Source organism: Haliotis rufescens, unplaced genomic scaffold, assembly GCF_023055435.1.
Source record: "Haliotis rufescens isolate VD_foot unplaced genomic scaffold, xgHalRufe1.0.p SCAF_3, whole genome shotgun sequence".
NCBI classification, from domain to species: domain Eukaryota; kingdom Metazoa; phylum Mollusca; class Gastropoda; order Lepetellida; family Haliotidae; genus Haliotis; species Haliotis rufescens.
In genome coordinates, this window is record NW_025964001.1 from 22569811 (window position 1) to 22595263 (window position 25453).

At 40.7% G+C, this 25453-nt stretch overlaps 1 long non-coding RNA gene across 1 annotated transcript in view; it reads right to left on the minus strand.

Annotated features, from left to right (window-relative positions):
* Positions 1–25453, minus strand: part of LOC124146425 — a 53444-nt gene that overhangs the window by 11340 nt on the left and 16651 nt on the right. The window contains exon 2 of the long non-coding RNA XR_006862677.2: positions 6661–6738. This is a non-coding gene — a long non-coding RNA (uncharacterized LOC124146425). The remainder of the gene's footprint in view (positions 1–6660; positions 6739–25453) is intronic.

Consider the following 25453-nt stretch of genomic DNA (forward strand, 5'->3'; position numbering starts at 1 on the left):
ATATGACTATGATGAGTATGATGGATAAGACGACATACCGTATTATACGCAATTACTGTACAGTAAACTACGGTTATAACGAACACGCTTATAACGAACTAACGGATATAACGAACTAACTTTTTAGTCCCGACTATATGCGGTAGTTATGCTGTATATATGCTTATAACGAATTACGGTTATAACGAACTAAAATTAGTAGTCCCTTTGGGTTCGTTATAACCGTAGTTTACTGTATCATAACATGATATGATGGTTTTAACGGACCCTATGTTATTAATAGAGCAGCACATAGTATCAATGATGTCGCGGCAAAGATAGCATCTAAAACTATCATCAGAATTACGAATAGTTCAATTCGTTATTTTGGTTCCTGTTAAAGAATACTTTGGAATTGGTACTGCATATTAAACCTGTTGACATGATCCATTGTCATACGTCCAGTAATGTTCCATTGAAGTTGTGTACGTTTGTCATGTCACTGAAGGCGATTTATTGTTGCAGTTTGTTTGTTTTTGTTTGTTGTGTAACGCCGCACTCAGCAATAATCCTTATATATGACGGCGGTTTGTTGAAGTAGGGTGGAGTCGTTATCAAAAACCTTTCAATCAATGTCCGGATCAAGTTCTACTCCATTATCACTACATAGAAGAAAGTTGTGAGGGTAAAGAAACAAAACACGAACCGAACAATGCATTTCTATTGCATGTTCATCAAATTAAATAAAAATACTGATCAGTGTGTAAGACAGATGACTAGGGAGAAGGTCATTGTTATTAAGGTCGTTATTGATATTGCCGGTTAATTTACAAGAGTAAAGGTCTTAGTCTCAGTACGTTTCCAATGTTCCCTGCTTAATTGTAGTCATAAAAGCACATCTGTCCCGCCCTGATCAATCCACCATATTGGCATTTATCTCTATGATATATATACATGTGACCCGTGAAGATCCGGGTTAGAATAGGACTTCAGCAACCCATGCTTTGTCGTAAAAGGCGACTAACGGATCGGGCGGTGAGGATCGCTGACTTGGTTGATGCATGTTTTCGTATCCCAAATGCGTAGATCGATACTCATTATATCAATTACTGGATGGTCTGGTCCAGACTCAATTATTTACAGCACGCCGTCATATAGCTGAAATATTGCTGAGTACGGAGTTAAACAACAAACAAACAAAAACGATATATATAAATGTGTGGCAAAGAAGAAGTGTTAACAGCTACGCTACGGTTCATTTCTTCCTGTACATGTTTAAAATCGATTTTCTGAGTGGTAGATGATGCATAAAAGCACATATATTCATACATGTGATATATAAATTAATAAATATCCCCTCTTTCAAAGTATAACCTCTACTTAACAATCCAGAGAAAGTGTGTTTGTTGTTGCGCCGCTTCAGCAATATGTCAGCAATATCACCATTTTGGCTCCTCATTTGTACTTATTTTGGAATCGAGTCGCGTTTTCTGCGTGTTGAGCAAATACTTTACTCCATGTGCAAATGCATTAACTGCCCACTCCTTAAAGGCACAATGGCGTATGCATAAATAAAAACAGAGTTCAAACGTACTGGTGTGTGCGTGAAAAGGGGTATTTCTTTTAAACTGAGCCGTCCATGTGCTGTTGCATCTTGTAAATTAGATGTATCAATTATAAAGTTTTAAGTTTTCATTGGCATGTCGGTGCAACACGGACATGCCGTGGTATTGGCAATCTTCCAACTTCCAACTGTCCTACTAGTATAGTAAAACAACTTATGTTTACTTGTGCATAAATCCAATTCACACCTGTATCCATGCATTATGGAAACCTATACGAAACAAAGACATTCTTGAAAATATCGATACCTTCTCACTTCACCTCACGGATGTTTATGAAAGGTGTTGATGTGGTTATTGAAATTTAATTTACGATTATGCTAATACACAACACTATGTTGTTGAATCAAGCCAAATTCAATGCATATATATGAACACATTTGTTTACTTTGGCTTTAAACCATTAAACCATAAATAATGTTCATATTTCATCAATTCGGATTTTGAAAAATAGGTATCTGTTTGGGTGATTCATAAAATCGTGCTATTACTTAAAGCTACTGCAAACTCGAACTATTTTCATTTTCTAAAAGCATCTTTTGACCGTGCTTGTTTTGTAGTATTCGCAAATAAAATGGAACTAATCCTTGTCATAGATACAAAGTAAAATTGCAAGAACTCTCAAGAAATATTGTAAGAAAACAATGATAATTCCAAGAAATTTCCCCAGCGAGTTCTGTAAAAACACTGTTGGTGTGCCCGTCCCTTGCTAACCTCGGCAAGATCTGCCAAGCTGGTAATACTCTCTGCTTATGTCAACAATGATTTAATGTTGTATCTATTTTTCTACGTGTTAAGCCCGCCCAAATAAACCTTTATGGTTTACGATTTCTACATATGCATGCCAGTTTCCATGCCCGTCGTGTTATCGGGACGCTTTTCCAAACTGTTATAGTTGTCGTTGACTCTCAATAGTGGATTGTCTTGCGATGAAGATACTCGTTTCTGTAACCAAATAATACACAAATATTTGGATTATTAGCATAAATGGTTCTTTTTCATGAAAATGTGTTCTGGGCAATTTTTCTAAGCCTTAGCAGATCTGATCAAACAGAGAGACATGCGCAAAAGATGACCTTTGCCATGAGCAAATAATGCTGTTTCTGGATTCGTTAAAGAGACGGTTTCGCATTTTATATTCGCCTGTGGTGGCCGGGTTTTACTAATGATGAGATTCAGTGTCAGTGTTTTCGGAAATGGAGCTGTGTGATACTCCGCGTTGTAATATGTCGGTTATTTGATTTTGAGTTTATAAATCCATCTCACAGGCAGCTAGGGATATTTTGAAAGGAAATTAAAGAATTATTCTCCGGTATTACCTCGTGAAAGTGAGAAGTCATCGCCCGAATGCACGTTATGTGAGAAGACCCATTCTGACAGTTTCCTACGCAAAATAACTGATTCGTTTGTCTTCCTGCGCGTTAATCATTTGAAAATATTCCTGTATAGCTAGCGCAAGATGTTCAGTTTATACTGTAAATATTTATACAATAAAACGCGTAAATGATATGAGCTTCTTTTTGAGTAGAAGAATTTTGTTTCTTTTGAAGAATATAAGCAAACATCCAAACAAAGATCCTTCCTTCATTCCACAACATATGGTTAATGTCACATATTTCAAATCATCATTTTTAAAGTAATCAACGGTTACTTATCTGTAAGTAGAAATAGTCTTTAAACATAAGAATCATGCTGTACAAATACCTTTTTAAGATTTAATGTATTTTTAAATCTATATATAAAACATATATGTTTAAAAACATAATATATGTGCTTAATAATATTCTTCAAATAATATCACGACTCTTCAATTTTTCAATAAGTTTTAGACTTTGGGAAATCTACTCATTTCATATGAATCTAACGATGTTATTTGTGGTCCAAACTTATGGCTTATGTTGGTACAAAACTATTTTGCAAAATGCAGTATCTTGCTCAAAAGTATCAAAATGGAACTTATATATTCTCACAGATTTCCCCAATAATCTGCTGGAACATCCTCGTTTGGGTCAATGTACAGCTTAATAAACACCACGTTTTAAAGATGTCAAAGAGATAGGTCGTATTTGAGCAGAAAGGTTTATTTTCATCCTTCGTTTGTTGTTCTGAATTTACTGGTGTGTTTAATCTTATTTAGTTTTAAAGTTTTGATGATAGGAATATCAGGAATCCTGTTAGCATTACTGTTTGAGATAAAGTAGAAGTGGGAAACAGGTGACAAATGTCATTAATGAATTTCACATTGAAACACCTGGCACATCCATGTATATTAAGTCAAATAACACGAGAATGTTTGTTGCTTTGAATAAAAGATAAAAACGAATAAGTAACAGCCTGTTTATCTCGGAAGCTCTTCCACAAGTATGTAGGGCTGCATATATATACATACATATCCAAGAACCCAATACCTACATCACGAACATGTGTGGACGATTTTTTGTCTATTGCGTTTAAAATCATTTGTGAATAATAACGATATGATGATAAAAACGTATGGCTGTATTGTATAGTACTGACACTATTTTATTATCATAACTGCAAAAACATTTCGTATGATAAAGATCTTACAAAAACCAGGAGGTCTTTATAAGATTATTATGTGTTGTTAGCTGTGAATATTCATGAAGGCGTATCTGTGCCTGGCCCAGAACACCCCTTTACCCTTGACTTCTCCCCTCGCACTAACCCCTCACGCTGTGGAATCCGGGGGATTTGCAGTGAAATATGAATATGTTCCTTCCCCATATTCGTAAACGTGGGAAAGCAGTTAGCTGGATTTGTGTAATTCCAATTTGCTCACTGTGATACAGACTACTTAATCTGGTAATTGCCGTGAGACTGTTTGAAGACTTAGATGGGTTATCGATGATGCTCATGATATGCACAACCAAGGACATTGATTTAGAATCAGATATTGTCCCATGGTTCTATGTTCTATTATGAAAATACGATATTGTCGTATAGTGATAATTTCGACGTCAAGAAGTTTACAAACATAATATCTATGCTTAATATATAAATATCGTAGGGATCATTATCTTTTGAATCTTACTTTTCAAATTTATTCATCAATGATATTTTGCAAAAGTTTAAAATGATCATTTTCCGAATAAAAGTGATGTTATTTTTACGAACGACACAGAGAAAAGTTTGTTGTAATGATAGATATGTTGGGTATTTTTTTTAGGGCCAAACAGCAGAAAAACATAACGATAGGAAATAGGATGAAAAACACAGAGAGCAAAAACACACGCTACAACTGTAGAAAATAAATGGATTCCAAAACTGTTGAGAAAACCAAAACGCAGTCTTTTACTCTAATTGCCCAAAAAGCAGAGGAAATATTCCAAGTCCGACAAATGTTTGTTCACAATTCATGGTTTGTCATATTTCATTTTCAAAACGGACACCCACGTACAAGACACATATATCACTGATATATCGCCTAATCTAGATCAGAGGAAACAACCTGATATATGGGCTTAAACATAACCCTCCCACCCCCAATCTCCACCATCGCAACCCCCCAGGGCAAGTGGCGTCAAGCAACCATGCTCCACAGACCCTTTAAAACAATGGTATTCACTTAACTTCTATCGGAAACAGAACAGGGGCATTAGTATCAGAAGGGATAAAAGACCTCGTCCATCGTCGATGGAATATCAAAAGGGAGTGAAGGGGAGGTAATCTGCTTGGCGCGAGATCTGGGGAGAGATATGGGGAGCAAAAAAATAGTTCCTCGTCTCCCATCGCTATTTTTCGTTGACAGAAACCCTTTCTTGCCGCGCTCATTTTTTCCTATCGTCTTCGATCGAGAGGGTTGTGGCATTCCCCAAATGTTTCTTTTCCATGTGAGCCCTACATAATCAGGTCTAGTGAAACTCGTGAAGATCACCTGAAACATTTGAAGCTTGAGAATAGGAGAACATGTTTACCGCCTTTTCCTATCTGTCTTCTCCTATTATTAATACTGCCTCTGTTATACAATGTCTCGGAATTAGGAAAGGAGCTATGCATGGAATGAATGGCCCTAGAAATGTTAAATCCCGAAAACAAGTTTTTTGCATCTGTTTTATTAAATGGCATGAAACAAATTTGGTTGTGTAGGCACCTCCTGCTTCAGAGTGAAAATTTCTTTGTACGCTGATTTAAATAGGAATATATAATATAATTAGCTGTAATTGCCACACCTGAATTAAATTTGAATGTACTTATTTGTTATAAAATAGGGTTGTATTTGATTAATTTATATGTATAACCTATAACAGAACACAATTACACTGTATTCAAATACCTGGTGTCGTCATTGATTCTAAGTGAACAATTCATATAATTGTCACCGCTATTTTGCCTTTTTACGCCCAATGGAGTCTGGTTCGGATAATCGAGACTGGTTATTCTCTGTCGTTGACGTTTTATATTTTACTTGCAGTTCCAAGTTTACATCTCAGTGGCAATGTTGCATTCATGTGCAACCATAAGAAGAAATTATAGCTTACTTTTAAATTACACATGTTAATATAATGAAATGTATTGAAAATGTGTCATATCAGTTTGGTGAAGTATTACAGTAAATCATTTAAATAAAACATTTGGGTGAGATATAAACAAGAAACAAATGCCTGTAACTTAAAGTGTGATGAAAGACTTTGTACGATAAGCATGCGCTTCGAAATTATGGATAATCTTCAAAGACGACCAATATTATAAGATGTTTTAGATACCAACTGCATAAAAAAAAACGTTCTCCATGTGCTCAAGTTAAACGCACGAATCTCCCACAGCAATTTGCTTCACATGATAATCAAACAACCACAGAATGTTTATTACCAGCGAGCGATTTGTCGCTTGTGATATCTTCACGTAAAGATGACGAATTGACTGTTTGTGCAAATAACAGCCTTTTGCGGTGACAAAGACATTAAAGAATGGTCCACCTCAAACACTATAAACAAAGCATTTCATCAAGAAATACCTCTTTATGAACTGGTGCTTTGGATTAGAAAATTACAGTATCGCTAATATGGGGTTCATGCCAGATTTTATTGGGACAACTCACGAAATGAGCCATTTGAGCTGGCTAGCCTCTGTTCTCTAGAAGTTCGGCGTCTCGCATTTGGAAATATCATGGAAAAAGCTGAAAAAGAATCTCCGTCATGAATAATGGCCTGGCGATTCAATGAATTAAAAACAAGTGGCGTGGTCTGTTATTATGACTCGATCGTGTAGTAACCATTATAATGTGACGGGCTGTTTGCCCGGACCAGTGAAATATGGCGATTTTGAAAGAACAACCCAAATTTGAGATTTCCTTAGAGGGAACGTCTGTTCAATCCATTGTATGAAAATTGAAATATAGACGCAATACAAACACTACCTTTTTGGCTAATGGCTCAATATTGAAATTAAATATTTGATTTGAAGTGCAAGATTAAGTCAATACGATTCCAAATACTTTCAAGTACAGATAAAATGTGTTGTGTAATCCATTCTATTAAAATGTATCAAAACTTTGTAACTGAGATTAGAAAAGAATATCGGTAGTCAAACGATGATATCTTACGGCCGTGATTAAGCGATTGTCAGATTAAAAGATATATAATACACCGTATTTACACCGTAGTTCAGAAAACGCCAAAAAAATGAGTTGTTTTTTAAAACTATATTGTGTAAGATTATACCCATGCACAATCTAGGCAAATTTATTTATCCAGTTGAATGATATTTGTAATGCCAAAGGGAAAACTGTTATAATTTCTATTTGTAAAGAACCATACGTTAACACAATACGAAGGGTATAAAACAAAACATTTATGAAATTTATGACAAATACAACACGAGTCCATTTCAGCATGAGAAATGTAACCAATGTATACGATTTTCTGATCAGTATCAACGAGGAACGCATGACAATGTCAATGTTGATTACCTTATTGTTACTATTATCGCTATCCACATACCAACCTTTATTATATAGACCAGATTAATTTACCTTCTATGTCACGGAGTTTTACCTATGTGCCCATTGCATTTCAACACCTCATTCCAAGAATGTCAACTCTGTAATCACTCCCAGGAATACACATAGCATGTTCATATCATAATCGCTTATCTGTCACTGGTATCTCCCTATATATGTAGGTGTTCACCAAGCGTGTAAGTAACCATCTGATAGCTGTAATGTTTTCAGTGATGTCTACATTGGTATTTGGAAACGCTATCAAGTGATGTATTAGGTTAAACTAGTTTCTAAATGCTGAATGTGTTACATTTCAATTGTGTTTCGATAACCTGAATTCATGTCCCTTATCTACTACTGACCGCCTCATTCTTTCATATTACTATACTTAATCTGTCATGGCATAACAGATTAACTACAGTATTATGAACGAATCGGTTACTCTATGACAAACGCCCATGTGCATACTCCTTCAGGTTAGTAATGACAGCGTGACTTTGACATAAACTGAAAGAAAAGTTACATACACATTCTACTTTCGTTTTCTGAACCATATCACCGTTCTTCCAATTTAACTAACATGGTGTGCTAGGATGTACAGTACACTTGCAAATGAAACATGATTGGTCCTTTATAAATACACATACATATTAACGTTTGGAGTATCACAAAAATATATTGTATTCACTAAGTAGTAATACAATTCAAATATAATACGGCGGTAATTTTCTGAACAGCAAACTGCTCTATCATGCGATTAATTTTCCTAATGAGTATCATAAAAAATGTCATTATGTTGTAATAAAATACTACTAAAGAGCGTATTATATATTTCGCCGTATGCTTTGATACATGTGAAACAGGTAAGTCAACAATACTGCTTTCATCTATACTCAGTTTCTGGTTGTAATAGACTCGGATATCCTGTTGCACATAATCAAGATGTGTATTTGATTATTGCGATACACATTCGGAATTAACATGTAATTGACAACATTGTTTCAAAAAGTCGTATAATTACTTCCACAATAATTAAACCGATATCGCATTACATTTATTCAGATTGGTATTGGCTTTTTCAATTCATCTGTGGTCACAAGGGTGCTTCAGTAATTATTGGAAACAATATACGATAAATTTTGTAACGTATTTAGAATGGGGGAAATTAATACTTTTATGATTTCATTCATCCCGTTACCTAAGAATGACATTTAATCTAACGTGTACTAGTTCGTTGAAAGATATACAGTATCATTATTACGATCGCAGACATCCATCAGATAACTCCTCCTCATGTGAGGTTTATGGTGACACAGGCATAATTCCTGTATTATTACTAAATAACATATATAAGTTTATTATTACTAAAAAAACATATATTAGTTTATTATTACTAAAAAAATATATATTAGTTTATTATTACTAAATGACATATCTTAGTTCATTATTTTATTGATAAAATGAATATTCGCGGATGTATGAATACCATAAAATGTTATTATTAGCTTCTGCTGCTAGTGTGTTCCGGAAGGTATATTTATGAATATTTCATTTACACATACCGTTTCGTTGGGAGCGAAAGGCGAAACATGATAAAATGGACTGAGTCAGACCAATTGAAAATATGAATCTAAAGAACGTAACAGATGTTCAACCAATTTACAGAGTTTGGGATTATACAGTTGATCAGATACTGGATTATTTTCTCGGTGGAAAATATACCACAGCTTTTTCAGATAATAGCCTTTTATACATTTGTTACGGAAAAAGCTAATTACGCATTCTGATCGTTTTCATTGAATATCATGTTGTGCATAATGATTGCGATAACACTGTTGCCAGCATTCTATAAGTACAATGATCAGCTTGTATTGCGGTGTATATTGTTGGGTAGAATTAGGCGCACGTTCAGGAAAAATGAATAATATTGCTAAACTGATACGGTATTATGACAAGATATACACCTAAGCATATGTATATATACAACCACGCGCACGCATACATAGAGCCTATGTGTTTTTAATGTGTATATTTTCATAACAAGTCATCTAGTTTCAAAATAACTTTAAAAGACAGTCATGGCAAACCAATTGTTGGATATATGTCCCTTTCTTTGTTGGTCTTATGAAAGGGTTTTGAAATTGTAAATATTTCAAAAGACTCAAAGCTGAGGATGTTGTTCGCGCGACTTTCGGAAAGCTTTATGGCATTTTCTGTCCATATTTAATATCTATCACATCACATGATTCTTTAAAAAAAACTATTGAACAATCGTAAATTGAAACACATGTTAACGTAACAGTTGGATGCTTTGATGCATCTTTCTACCCTATCATATAAATAATGCATCTCTTTTTCAACTTTGCATATGTTATGAATATCGTTCTTGTTTCCTGTTGTTTTTAATTTTCATGACAGTGTCTCCCCGTTTTTGTTTTTATCCATGATGCATATATTTAAATATATTAAAAGTAATTTAATACAGTTTAAATTTCTCTTTCCAGTGAATCCGTGTATGTCATTTATGCATCGTTGTCAAAGGAGTATGCGCGTTCCTATACAACGTACGTTGAAGTCAGCAAGGTCTGTGTCCGTTTCAAACAGTACAATATCAGTCATCCGCTGATTTGTGAATATTCATCCGTTTGCTTCGCACAAACAGACACCAAAAGACTGTATAAGTATCAATCGTTAGCGTTTTGAAATGTATAGCATAAATCTGCGCAAAGCATTGTTTACAAACTCTACTATATATACAAAGAAAACGCTAAGCACCAGGGAGTTGTTGCTTGGTTAAGGATGCGATAGATCGTATATAACTTGTCAATAGCCCCCTTTGTTCCCTCAAGCTGTTTCGACAATAGGCAGTAATGCTTAATCTGGTATGTATATTTCATGTGCATGACATGTCTATTGCAATCTAAGCGATATTTACACGTGTGCAGGTAATCTACACTTCGATTCTGCTTCACTCCTCTCAGGTGGATTGTATTTACATCGGTTATCAGCAGTGGAAAAGATTAGCTTCCTATAATGTGCATGTTGTTAACAATTATTTGCATTGATTTTTATGACGAAGATTGTAATGCATTTCATGTGCAAGGAAGGTACACACTCTGGCTCTTTCCACTCAATGCTTCCTGACTCGCATATCTCTGATTGGTAAATGAGACGAGGAATATGAAACTTACAACGTAATGATACACATATGTATATTGCACACGAATACACCGTCTCCCACATTGTCGATTTTAAAGGATTTAAATAAACGGAAGACGTATGCAATATCTATTTATTTTTCATACGCTCAATATTTTTATCATGACTACTTTAGTGATTTAGGATAAACTTTTTCGATTATTGCGATGTTTGTCTCTTTATAGATGCTCACATTCGTGACATAACCCCGTCCCAGAACATTTGGAATAAACAATGCCACAATGTCCATTTCACGTTTTAATTGTGAGTTTAATTTATGTTCCTATTTAACTGTCCAATTACCTGCTTGAATGTGTGTCCATTCGTCTCTGTTGCCTATTCCTTTGATTTTTCGATAAACTCAATTTAAACGAAATTTACTTAACCAATAACATACCTTACTTGTAGATCAATCAATAGAACGTTTATGTTATGTAAGTCCTTCCTAACCAAATAAAGGAATTGTTTAAGGTTTTATACTTGTAGTAATATCAGACGATGCTTAATGGGTAGGGGATGCTCCATGGACAAAATTTTGATCCATTTGCGTGAGGCGGTTGTAAGACAATAAAGGAGGCTTAACATCAACAAAATTCACGAGGAAGGCTGGTCTGCAAATATTTAAGGGACAGGATTACCCCCAACACGTTGTAAGCTTAACTGCGTGGGGCGGTCTCGTAACTCTAGGCCATAGAATATCACAATTTATCCCTTCATTAAACGTCGCGTATTCTCTGTATGCCTATCTTAACGCATAGGTGTGCTTTCCTTTTCAAATGGCATCCCGGAACTGTCTGTTTGGCGCCTTGCCTTTACAAAACCGAGCCGCACGTTTGCTCCGGATTTTAAAATACAAAACGCAAACTGATCAGACAGTTCTGTCGAACGGGACCGAAAATTAATTTCCCCTTCCTAGTACATTGTATTGGTCACGTAGCCCTGGAAGGGCCGACATACTCTAAACATTGTACTCCGTGTAGCTGAAAAGTCGCATACTCGTAAACAAATAGAAAGGCCGGTAAAATTGGTCGTTTTTCGGCTAGGAATGGAGAGTGTGAAAGAGGGTATTGTAAGAGGGACAATGTACAGAGGGGTATATGACGCAGCGTTCAATGGGAGGGGAAGTTTGCTCTACAGATAAAGACCCCAGACTGGACCCTTTATTGTGAGACGGAGCGGACAGAAGGGTAGCCACACGTTCTCCTCTCACGGTACGGTGACCCAAGCTGTAGAGGAGGTCTGTCAAGTCAGCAAATAACTATAATTGCTGAAATATACTTCCATTCAGTGACATGATAGTTGTGATCAATCTCCGCTTCAATCACTTGTGTCACTCCAGTTATTCATGCCCTGAGTGTGCAATGTCTATCTGAACCTACTTGGTGTTTCATTTCCTACACTATCTATGTCTCTTCTGTTACACTAGCTATACCGAGCATCAGTGTGCAATGCCCACCACAATCCCTTCTGTTACACTAGCTATACCGAGCATCAGTGTGCAATGTTCACTACAATCCCTTCTGTTACACTAGCTATACCGAGCATCAGTGTGCAATGTCCACCACAATCCCTTCTGTTACACTAGCTATACCGAGCATCAGTGTGCAGTATCCACCACAATCCCTTCTGTTACACTAGCTATACCGAGCATCAGTGTGCAATGCACACCACAATCCCTTCTGTTACACTAGCTATACAGAGCATCAGTGTGCAGTGTCCACCACAATCCCTTCTGTTACACTAGCTATACCGAGCAGCAGTGTGCAATGCCCACCACAATCCCTTCTGTTACACTAGCTATACAGAGCATCAGTGTGCAGTGTCCACCACAATCCCTTCTGTTACACTAGCTATACCGAGCAGCAGTGTGCAATGTCCACCACAATCCCGTCTGTTACACTAGCTATACAGAGCAGCAGTGTGCAATGTTCAACACAATCCCTTCTGTAAAACTAGCTATACAGGGCATCAGTGTGCAATGTCCACCACAATCCCTTCTGTAACACAAGCCATACCGAGCATCAGTGTGCAATGTCCACCACAATCCCTTCTGTTACACTAGCTATACAGAGCATCAGTGTGCAGTGTCCACCACAACCCCTTCTGTTACACTAGCTATACAGAGCAGCAGTGTGCAGTGTCCACCACAATCCCTTCTGTTACACTAGCTATATAGGGCATCAGTGTGCAATGTCCACCACAATCCCTTCTGTTACACTAGCTATACCGAGCAGCAGTGTGCAATGTCCACCACAATCCCTTCTGTTACACTAGCTATACAGAGCAGCAGTGTGCAGTGTCCACCGCAATCCCTCCTGTTACACTAACTATACCGAGCAGCAGTGTGTAATGTCCACCACAATCCCTTCTGTTACACTAACTATACCGAGCTCAGTGTGCAATGTCCACCACAATCCCTTCTGTTACACTAACTATACCGAGCATCAGTGTGTAATGTCCACCACAATCCCTTCTGTTACACTAACTATACCGAGCTCAGTGTGCAATGTCCACCACAATCCCTTCTGTTACACTAGCTATACCGAGCATCAGTGTGCAATGTTCACTACAATCCCTTCTGTTACACTAGCTATACCGAGCATCAGTGTGTAATGTCCACCACAATCCCTTCTGTTACACTAGCTATACCGAGCATCAGTGTGCAATGTCCACCACAATCCCTTCTGTTACACTAACTATACCGAGCTCAGTGTGCAATGTCCACCACAATCCCTTCTGTTACACTAACTATACCGAGCATCAGTGTGTAATGTCCACCACAATCCCTTCTGTTACACTAACTATACCGAGCTCAGTGTGCAATGTCCACCACAATCCCTTCTGTTACACTAGCTATACCGAGCATCAGTGTGCAATGTTCACTACAATCCCTTCTGTTACACTAACTATACCGAGCATCAGTGTGTAATGTCCACCACAATCCCTTCTGTTACACTAACTATACCGAGCATCAGTGTGCAATGTCCACCACAATCCCTTCTGTTACACTAACTATACCGAGCATCAGTGTGTAATGTCCACCACAATCCCTTCTGTTACACTAACTATACCGAGCTCAGTGTGCAATGTCCACCACAATCCCTTCTGTTACACTAGCTATACCGAGCATCAGTGTGCAGTATCCACCACAATCCCTTCTGTTACACTAGCTATACAGAGCATCAGTGTGTAATGCACACCACAATCCCTTCTGTTACACTAGCTATACAGAGCATCAGTGTGCAATGTTCAACACAATCCCTTCTGTAAAACTAGCTATACAGGGCATCAGTGTGCAATGTCCACCACAATCCCTTCTGTTACACTAGCTATACCGAGCATCAGTGTGCAATGTTCACTACAATCCCTTCTGTTACACTAGCTATACCGAGCATCAGTGTGCAATGTCCACCACAATCCCTTCTGTTACACTAGCTATACCGAGCATCAGTGTGCAGTATCCACCACAATCCCTTCTGTTACACTAGCTATACCGAGCATCAGTGTGTAATGTCCACCACAATCCCTTCTGTTACACTAACTATACCGAGCTCAGTGTGCAATGTCCACCACAATCCCTTCTGTTACACTAGCTATACCGAGCATCAGTGTGTAATGTCCACCACAATCCCTTCTGTTACACTAACTATACCGAGCTCAGTGTGCAATGTCCACCACAATCCCTTCTGTTACACTAGCTATACAGAGCATCAGTGTGCAATGCCCACCGCAATCCCTTCTGTTACACTAGCTATACAGAGCAGCAGTGTGCAGTATCCACCACAATCCCTTCTGTTACACTAGCTATACCGAGCATCAGTGTGCAGTATCCACCACAATCCCTTCTGTTACACTAGCTATACCGAGCATCAGTGTGTAATGTCCACCACAATCCCTTCTGTTACACTAACTATACCGAGCTCAGTGTGCAATGTCCACCACAATCCCTTCTGTTACACTAGCTATACCGAGCATCAGTGTGCAATGTTCACTACAATCCCTTCTGTTACACTAGCTATACCGAGCATCAGTGTGCAATGTCCACCACAATCCCTTCTGTTACACTAGCTATACCGAGCATCAGTGTGCAGTATCCACCACAATCCCTTCTGTTACACTAGCTATACCGAGCATCAGTGTGCAATGCACACCACAATCCCTTCTGTTACACTAGCTATACAGAGCATCAGTGTGCAGTGTCCACCACAATCCCTTCTGTTACACTAGCTATACCGAGCAGCAGTGTGCAATGCCCACCACAATCCCTTCTGTTACACTAGCTATACAGAGCAGCAGTGTGCAATGTCCACCACAATCCCTTCTGTTACACTAGCTATACCGAGCAGCAGTGTGCAATGTCCACCACAATCCCTTCTGTTACACTAGCTATACAGAGCAGCAGTGTGCAATGTTCAACACAATCCCTTCTGTAAAACTAGCTATACCGAGCATCAGTGTGCAGTGTCCACCACAATCCCTTCTGTTACACTAGCTATACCGAGCAGCAGTGTGCAATGTCCACCACAATCCCTTCTGTTACACTAGCTATACAGAGCAGCAGTGTGCAATGTTCAACACAATCCCTTCTGTAAAACTAGCTATACAGGGCATCAGTGTGCAATGTCCACCACAATCCCTTCTGTTACACTAGCTATACAGAGCATCAGTGTGCAATGTCCACCACAATCCCTTCTGTTACACTAGCTATACAGAGCATCAGTGTGCAATGTCCACCACAATCCCTTCTGTTACACTAGCTATACAGAGCAGCAGTGTGCAATGTTCAACACAATCCCTTCTGTTACACTAGCTATACAGGGCATCAGTGTGCAGTGTCCACCACAACCCCTTCTGTTACACTAACTATACCGAGCAGCAGTGTGCAGTGTCCACCGCAATCCCTCCTGTTACACTAACTATACAGGGCATCAGTGTGCAGTGTCCACCACAATCCCTTCTGTTACACTAGCTATACCGAGCATCAGTGTGCAGTATCCACCACAATCCCTTCTGTTACACTAGCTATACCGAGCATCAGTGTGCAATGCACACCACAATCCCTTCTGTTACACTAGCTATACAGAGCATCAGTGTGCAGTGTCCACCACAATCCCTTCTGTTACACTAGCTATACAGAGCAGCAGTGTACAATGCCCACCACAATCCCTTCTGTTACACTAGCTATACAGAGCATCAGTGTGCAGTGTCCACCACAATCCCTTCTGTTACACTAGCTATACCGAGCAGCAGTGTGCAATGTCCACCACAATCCCTTCTGTTACACTAGCTATACAGAGCAGCAGTGTGCAATGTTCAACACAATCCCTTCTGTAAAACTAGCTATACAGGGCATCAGTGTGCAATGTCCACCACAATCCCTTCTGTAACACAAGCCATACCGAGCATCAGTGTGCAATGTCCACCACAATCCCTTCTGTTACACTAGCTATACAGAGCATCAGTGTGCAGTGTCCACCACAACCCCTTCTGTTACACTAGCTATACAGAGCAGCAGTGTGCAGTGTCCACCACAATCCCTTCTGTTACACTAGCTATATAGGGCATCAGTGTGCAATGTCCACCACAATCCCTTCTGTTACACTAGCTATACCGAGCAGCAGTGTGCAATGTCCACCACAATCCCTTCTGTTACACTAGCTATACAGAGCAGCAGTGTGCAGTGTCCACCGCAATCCCTCCTGTTACACTAACTATACCGAGCAGCAGTGTGTAATGTCCACCACAATCCCTTCTGTTACACTAACTATACCGAGCTCAGTGTGCAATGTCCACCACAATCCCTTCTGTTACACTAACTATACCGAGCATCAGTGTGTAATGTCCACCACAATCCCTTCTGTTACACTAACTATACCGAGCTCAGTGTGCAATGTCCACCACAATCCCTTCTGTTACACTAGCTATACCGAGCATCAGTGTGCAATGCCCACCACAATCCCTTCTGTTACACTAGCTATACCGAGCATCAGTGTGCAATGTTCACTACAATCCCTTCTGTTACACTAGCTATACCGAGCATCAGTGTGCAATGTCCACCACAATCCCTTCTGTTACACTAGCTATACCGAGCATCAGTGTGCAGTATCCACCACAATCCCTTCTGTTACACTAGCTATACCGAGCATCAGTGTGCAATGCACACCACAATCCCTTCTGTTACACTAGCTATACAGAGCATCAGTGTGCAGTGTCCACCACAATCCCTTCTGTTACACTAGCTATACCGAGCAGCAGTGTGCAATGCCCACCACAATCCCTTCTGTTACACTAGCTATACAGAGCATCAGTGTGCAGTGTCCACCACAATCCCTTCTGTTACACTAGCTATACCGAGCAGCAGTGTGCAATGTCCACCACAATCCCTTCTGTTACACTAGCTATACAGAGCAGCAGTGTGCAATGTTCAACACAATCCCTTCTGTAAAACTAGCTATACAGGGCATCAGTGTGCAATGTCCACCACAATCCCTTCTGTAACACAAGCCATACCGAGCATCAGTGTGCAATGTCCACCACAATCCCTTCTGTTACACTAGCTATACAGAGCATCAGTGTGCAGTGTCCACCACAACCCCTTCTGTTACACTAGCTATACAGAGCAGCAGTGTGCAGTGTCCACCACAATCCCTTCTGTTACACTAGCTATATCGGGTATCAGTGTGCAATGTCCACCACAATCCCTTCTGTTACACTAGCTATACCGAGCATCAGTGTGCAATGTCCACCACAATCCCTTCTGTTACACTAGCTATACAGAGCATCAGTGTGCAGTGTCCACCGCAATCCCTCCTGTTACACTAACTATACAGAGCAGCAGTGTGCAGTGTCCACCACAACCCCTTCTGTTACACTAGCTATACAGAGCAGCAGTGTGCAATGTCCACCACAATCCCTTCTGTTACACTAACTATACAGAGCAGCAGTGTGCAATGTTCACCACAATCCCTTCTGTTACACTAACTATACAGGGCATCAGTGTGCAATGTCCACCAAAATCCCTTCTGTTACACTAGCTATACAGAGCAGCAGTGTGCAGTGTCCACCACAATCCCTTCTGTTACACTAACTATACAGGGCATCAGTGTGCAATGTCCACCACAATCCCTTCTGTTACACTAGCTATACAGAGCATCAGTGTGCAGTGTCCACCACAACCCCTTCTGTTACACTAGCTATACAGAGCATCAGTGTGCAATGTCCACCACAATCCCTTCTGTTACACTAGCTATACAGAGCATCAGTGTGCAGTGTCCACCACAATCCCTTCTGTTACACTAGCTATACAGAGAAGCAGTGTGCAGTGTCCACCACAATCCCTTCTGTTACACTAGCTATACCGAGCATCAGTGTGCAGTGTCCACCGCAATCCCTTCTGTTACACTAACTATACCGAGCAGCAGTGTGCAGTGTCCACCACAACCCCTTCTGTTACACTAGCTATACAGAGCAGCAGTGTGCAGTGTCCACCACAATCCCTTCTGTTACACTAGCTATACCGAGCATCAGTGTGCAGTGTCCACCGCAATCCCTTCTGTTACACTAACTATACCGAGCATCAGTGTGCAGTGTCCACCACAACCCCTTCTGTTACACTAGCTATACAGAGCATCAGTGTGCAGTGTCCACCGCAATCCCTTCTGTTACACTAACTATACCGAGCAGCAGTGTGCAATGTCCACCACAATCCCTTCTGTTACACTAACTATACCGAGCAGCAGTGTGCAGTGTCCACCACAATCCCTTCTGTTACACTAACTATACAGGGCATCAGTGTGCAATGTCCACCAAAATCCCTTCTGTTACACTAGCTATACAGAGCATCAGTGTGCAGTGTCCACCACAACCCCTTCTGTTACACTAGCTATACAGGGCATCAGTGTGCAGTGTCCACCACAACCCCTTCTGTTACACTAACTATACCGAGCAGCAGTGTGCAGTGTCCACCACAATCCCTCCTGTTACACTAACTATACAGGGCATCAGTGTGCAATGTCCACCACAATCCCTTCTGTTACACTAGCTATACAGAGCAGCAGTGTGCAGTGTCCACCACAATCCCTTCTGTTACACTAACTATACAGGGCATCAGTGTGCAGTGTCCACCACAATCCCTTCTGTTACACTAGCTATACAGAGCATCAGTGTGCAGTGTCCACCACAACCCCTTCTGTTACACTAGCTATACAGAGCAGCAGTGTGCAGTGTCCACCACAATCCCTTCTGTTACACTAGCTATACAGAGCATCAGTGTGCAGTGTCCACCACAACCCCTTCTGTTACACTAGCTATACAGAGCAGCAGTGTGCAGTGTCCACCACAATCCCTTCTGTTACACTAGCTATACAGAGCATCAGTGTGCAGTGTCCACCACAACCCCTTCTGTTACACTAGCTATACAGAGCAGCAGTGTGCAGTGTCCACCACAACCCCTTCTGTTACACTAGCTATACAGAGCAGCAGTGTGCAGTGTCCACCACAATCCCTTCTGTTACACTAGCTATATAGGGCATCAGTGTGCAATGTCCACCACAATCCCTTCTGTTACACTAGCTATACCGAGCATCAGTGTGCAATGTCCACCACAATCCCTTCTGTTACACTAGCTATACAGAGCATCAGTGTGCAGTGTCCACCACAATCCCTTCTGTTACACTAGCTATACCGAGCATCAGTGTGCAATGTCCACCACAATCCCTTCTGTTACACTAGCTATACCGAGCATCAGTGTGCAATGTCCACCACAATCCCTTCTGTTACACTAGCTATACAGAGCAGCAGTGTGCAATGTTCACCACAATCCCTTCTGTTACACTAACTATACAGGGCATCAGTGTGCAATGTCCACCACAATCCCTTCTGTTACACTAGCTATACAGAGCAGCAGTGTGCAGTGTCCACCACAATCCCTTCTGTTACACTAACTATACCGAGCTCAGTGTGCAATGTCCACCACAATCCCTTCTGTTATACTAGCTATACCAAGCAGCAGTGTGCAATGTTCACCACAATCCCTTCTGTTACACTAGCTATACCGAGCATCAGTGTGCAATGTCCACCACAATCCCTTCTGTTACACTAACTATACCGAGCATCAGCGTGCAGTTTCCACCACAATCCCTTCTGTTACACTAGCTATACCGAGCAGCAGTGTGCAATGTCCACCACAATCCCTTCTGTTACACTAACTATACCGAGCAGCAGTGTGTAATGTCCACCACAATCCCTTCTCTTACACTAGCTATACCGAGCAGCAGTGTGCAATGTCCACCACAATCCCTTCTGTTACACTAGCTATACCGAGCATCAGTGTGCAATGTCCACCACAATCTCTTATGTTACACTAGCTATACCGAGCAGCAGTGTGCAATGTCCACCACAATCCCTTCTGTTACACTAGCTATACCGAGCAGCAGTGTGCAATGTCCACCACAATCCCTTCTGTTACACTATCTATACCGAGCAGCAGTGTGCAATGTCCACCACAATCCCTTCTGTTACACTAGCTATACCGAGCAGCAGTGTGCAATGTTCACCACAATCCCTTCTGTTACACTAGCTATACAGAGCAGCAGTGTGCAATGTTCACCACAATCCCTTCTGTTACACTAGCTATACCGATCATCAGTGTGCAATGTCCACCACAATCCCTTCTGTTATACAAACTATACCGAGCATCAGTGTGCAGTTTCCACCACAATCCCTTCTGTTACACTAGCTATACAGAGCATCAGTGTGCAATGTCCACCACAATCCCTTATGTTACACTAGCTATACCGAGCAGCAGTGTGCAATGTCCACCACAATCCCTTCTGTTACACTAGCTATACAGAGCAGCAGTGTGCAATGTCCACCACAATCCCTTCTGTTACACTAGCTATACAGAGCAGCAGTGTGCAATGTTCACCACAATCCCTTTTGTTACACTAGCTTTACCGAGCAGCAGTGTGCAATGTCCACCACAATCCCTTCTGTTACACTAGCTATACAGGGCATCAGTGTGCAGTGTCCACCACAATCCCTTCTGTTACACTAACAATACCGAGCAGCAGTGTGCAATGTCCACCACAATCCCTTCTGTTACACTAGCTATACAGGGCAGCAGTGTGAAATGTTCACCACAAACCCCTTTGTCACTCCAGCTTTACCGAGCATCAGTGTGCAATGTCCACCACAATCCCTTCTGTTACACAAACTATTCCGAGCATCAGTGTGCAATGTCCACCACAATCCCTTATGTTACACTAGTATACAGGGCATCAGTGTGCAATGTCCACCACAATCCCTTCTGTTACACTAACTATACAGAGAGTCAGTGTGCAATGTTCACTACAAACCTTTCTGTCACTCCAGCTATACAGAGGATCAATGTACAATGTCCACCACAATCCCTTAAGATGTTCGAAACATTTCAAAAAAATTAGGACAGTCAACTTTCATCGGAATATATCGGTTACCAATAGCGACGTATAATACTCTAGAATGCTGCATACAGTTTCCCATGGCTGCTAAGATTCCAGTTACCATGGCCCACCAGGGCTACCCCTTGGTGTTAACTACAAAACGTCACCCCCGTTATACGTGCACAGTGGTCATCAATACCTGGCTACATGTGGTCCTCCCAGACCTTCACTTTGTTTAACGTCTGACTGGAGCAACAGCAGTGATGCAACGATTTGGTGATATATACTGATAGTTTGATACTTGAAGAATGGGTTACTAACGCGATATATACTATAGTGAGGTATACGACACAAAAGAAGTTAAAGAACACCCGATTCTTTAATATAACTGTAGTTAACCTGTTATGGCATGACAGATTAACAATAGTAATATGAAAGAGTTATGGTATGACAGAGTAACTAAAGTAATATGAAAGAATCGGATCTGTTTCTTTACTTCTCTTTAATAGTGACTTTTGACTTGTATATATCAATACAAATAATATAACATTTTGCTATAATTATTTTTGTCCTGTAGCTACTCAGTGTAAAAATCCATCTGCAAATGAAATACAAACGACTTTAGAAGTTGTTTTCTTTTGGTTGAAGTTACAGAATAGAGAAATCTGTATCAAAAGCTCATATTCCACTGCCATCACGTATCGAGATATGTATCGTATCAGTGAACGAGACACACGCATGTACATTCACTCTGACACAGAACGTGGAAACAGCTTTCCTGGATGACATGCATATCACTACATCTATGTATTCATTTAGCATGTTAAAACAGAGTTGTTTTAGGAATCGAAGATTCATGTCTCAATTCGACATTTTACAAAACTAATCCGAATACCAAGAATGACAAATCTTGAAGTCGACTGCTAAGCCAAATAAAACTAATTGTATATTTACGACCATTAGCGCTTGGTTAACCCCAGACTGTGATTTACAAACACGTTGTTGTGTTGGTACAATACGGCGGCCTAGGAAATGATGTACAACCATTCAATATCATGCGTGTGTTTAGAAGTGTCAATATTGAATGGATATTTGATCTCATATAGAGTGGTTGAGAAGGAAGACTACTAAAGATCACACCATGGTCCATCCACGGTAACCTTCCTGAACTGAAAGCGAAAAGAAAACGTCCGAAAATTGATCTTCTTTTGTAAACAAAGCCCGTTGAATATTATGTGCTACTGGACAACGGGACAGGTACGGACGCCGGTCAATTTGGTCAGCCATCAAAGCTGAGTGTCCGTGCAAATTGGTCGAGTGACACTTACTAATGGTGATAGTCCAAATAAATGGACCGTCAATAAAAGACGGGAACCTGATGCTTCTGGTTTGGAAATATCAATATTAGTACTTTACCCCAAGCAGCGAAATGGTGGCCTGGCGATGTGTTGGTGTAGGGGTCGGGCAAAAGAGGAGTTTGGGAGATTTAGGGGTGTTGGGTTGAGATTAGGGTTTTGACGAAGGAGATAGAAGAGTTGGTGAGATTGTTGGGGTGGTGGGTTGTGATTAGGGTTTGAGGTCGGGGATAGAAGGGTTAGTGAGATTGTTAGGGTGGTGGGTTGAGAATAGGGGTTGAGGTCGGGTATAAGAAGAATTTGTGCGATTGTTGGGTGGTGGGTTGAGGTCGGGGATAGAAGGGTCAGTGAGATTGTTAAGGGTGGTGGGTTGAGAATAGGGGTTGAGGTCGGGGATAGAAGGGTCAGTGAGATTGTTAGGTTGGTGGGTTGAGGTCGGGGATAGAAGGGTCATTGAGATTGTTAGGGTGGTGGGTTGAGGTCGGGGATAGAAGGATTATCGATATTCTTTGGTGGTGGGTTGATGCCCGGGATAGAAGGGTCAGTGAGATTGTTGGGTGGTGGGTAGAGAATAGGGGTTGAGATCTGGATGTGTGTTGAGATTATGGTTTGAGGTCGAGGACAGAACTGTTCGTGAGGTTGTTGGGATAATGTGATAAGATAAAGGACCGGGGTCAGGTTGAGATTGGTTTGTGAGGTTGTGTGGCTGATTAGGGAAGATAAGAAGGGTATGGGAGATTGTTTGAGTGGTTGTTGAGTGTAGGCTACAGATGGGAGATTGGTTCACAGGATAGCGATATGAATGGAAAGAAGGGGTCACGATATAGAGCAACGTACAGACTTTGTAATGCACGGCTATACAGGTATACAGTTCAATGTGGAGACCAAAAGCTTAGGGAGGGGCAGAGAAACAGGGAAACTGAATTGTTGGTATGCTATTGATAAAACACATATTCAGAGGATGTGTGGAGACCGGGAACAGACGCCACTGAGCGAAGGGGTGGGGCGCGGGGGTTCAGCAAGGCCGATAATGGCATGAGACATCAACAGATTTCGGGTCCAAGGAGTCACATGATACGTATGTCTACGATCAGACGAAACAAGAGACGGGTCAAGAGAGAGGGGAGAGGGTAATTACCACAGTGAGTGGACGTGATTGTAAAGGGGAAGATGGGGCAAGCTGAGGTGGCCACAGGCCAGGGGCCATGTATGAAGAACCATTTGTGCTGAAAGTAAATATGTTTTGTATAGATAGACATGACTTATAAAATGAAAGCACACTCAGAAAGTAGTTCTAGCGAAGTGATAGCGTTGATGGGGCTTCATATGAAAACTTTTCGTGTATTTGAAGAAAACAGTCCCGACTATGAATATACTGTGAGGTAATAACATAGCGGGTGTATCAGCCCGGCGAGGGGGAGTTGGTTAGAGTTAACGCAGTACTGAACAGTAGTTCAGTTATATCATGGCGTGGTTGTTTAATGAAGGGGGTGGGGTCCAAACTGACGCATGTTGGCGTTTAATGGAACCCATGAGTGCGGCAATGATGTTGACACAATAAATATCTTAACTGGGCGAATTTTGGCATCGAACCCGCTAACAGAGGAGGATGAGGGTTATTGCAACGACAGTATTACAATTAGTTACAGACAGGAACAGGAAGTGAATTGCAAATGTCTTTGCTCAGGGTATATCATATACATGACAAACTATACACGTATGTCTTTGTGAATAATTTCAACGAGACATGCGGCTTTTGTAGCCCACTATCCTGGTATGACTAAGGGGCGCAACTTTGCACAAGCAAACTTCAGTCACAATGTGTTAGACAAAATGTTTAAGAATTTCTTCAGATAAAACGGAATCTACCTCGGGAGATTTGTAATATATTCTTTTCATTTTAATAATTTTATTTGTGCGTTTTTTTGTTTAACGCCACACACGCACATATTCTAGATGTATGACGGCTTTCACTCTTTTCAGTCATACAGGTTATATACGTGTAGTCTGGTGTCCATCATCATTAGTATTCGAAAAGAAACCTCACTTGGTTCTCTTGCCATTCACGTTTGTTGTCTCTTCACAAGAACGCCCCAGTTATAAATACATACTGAACGAATAATATACTAAGCATTGGAATCTAACCAAGGCACAATCACTTCTCTTTCCAATTACTTGCATTTGTTTATTTTTACATGTATATCCTCGACTAAGGGGCAATTGTGACAACGGTCGCTAACGAACTTATGTACGGGCCTCTCCTATACGGTTAATGCCTACCCGTATCCGATTCAGGGCGACGTTTGGGTTTGAAACGAACGAGCTCTTCGGAAATACACCATACACAATCTGCTATCTCCGAGTCGTCACGAAGGTGTGAACTAGATGACGGTGACACGCCAAATCCTCTCCCCCTGTAGTTTGGACGTCTAGGGTAGGGGATCAGGGCCGTTAAGTATCAACAATTTTGTTTCCACATTAAAGCGATCAAGTTACAATACAGGCAGGACTTAATTTCACATCGCGGAAGCTGTTCCGAAAAGGGCAGCACTGGTTTGTAAGAAGATATCATCACATTAATGAATGATTATTATAATATAGTATTTTCCTAACAACCCTCGACGAGACATGACTCCCTCTGACATGGCGGCTAGTGCCAGGAAGGCCAGTGACTGGCTCGGGAGGGCACTGGCGACATTATAGTGCCCATGCATGCAAATTGCGGCATTATGATGTCAATTTCAGGCTGGTCATGACAAACCCATGGCTGTAAATAATCCCTGGATGTATTTGCTGTAACTGCAATGTACACCGGCTTGTCAATTTCAACTGACACGGGGATAAAGCACGTGGATCAACCAGCGAGTCTCTCTTAAGTGCTGTGACTCAACTCTTAGAGTAAGTACGACACCGTTGCCC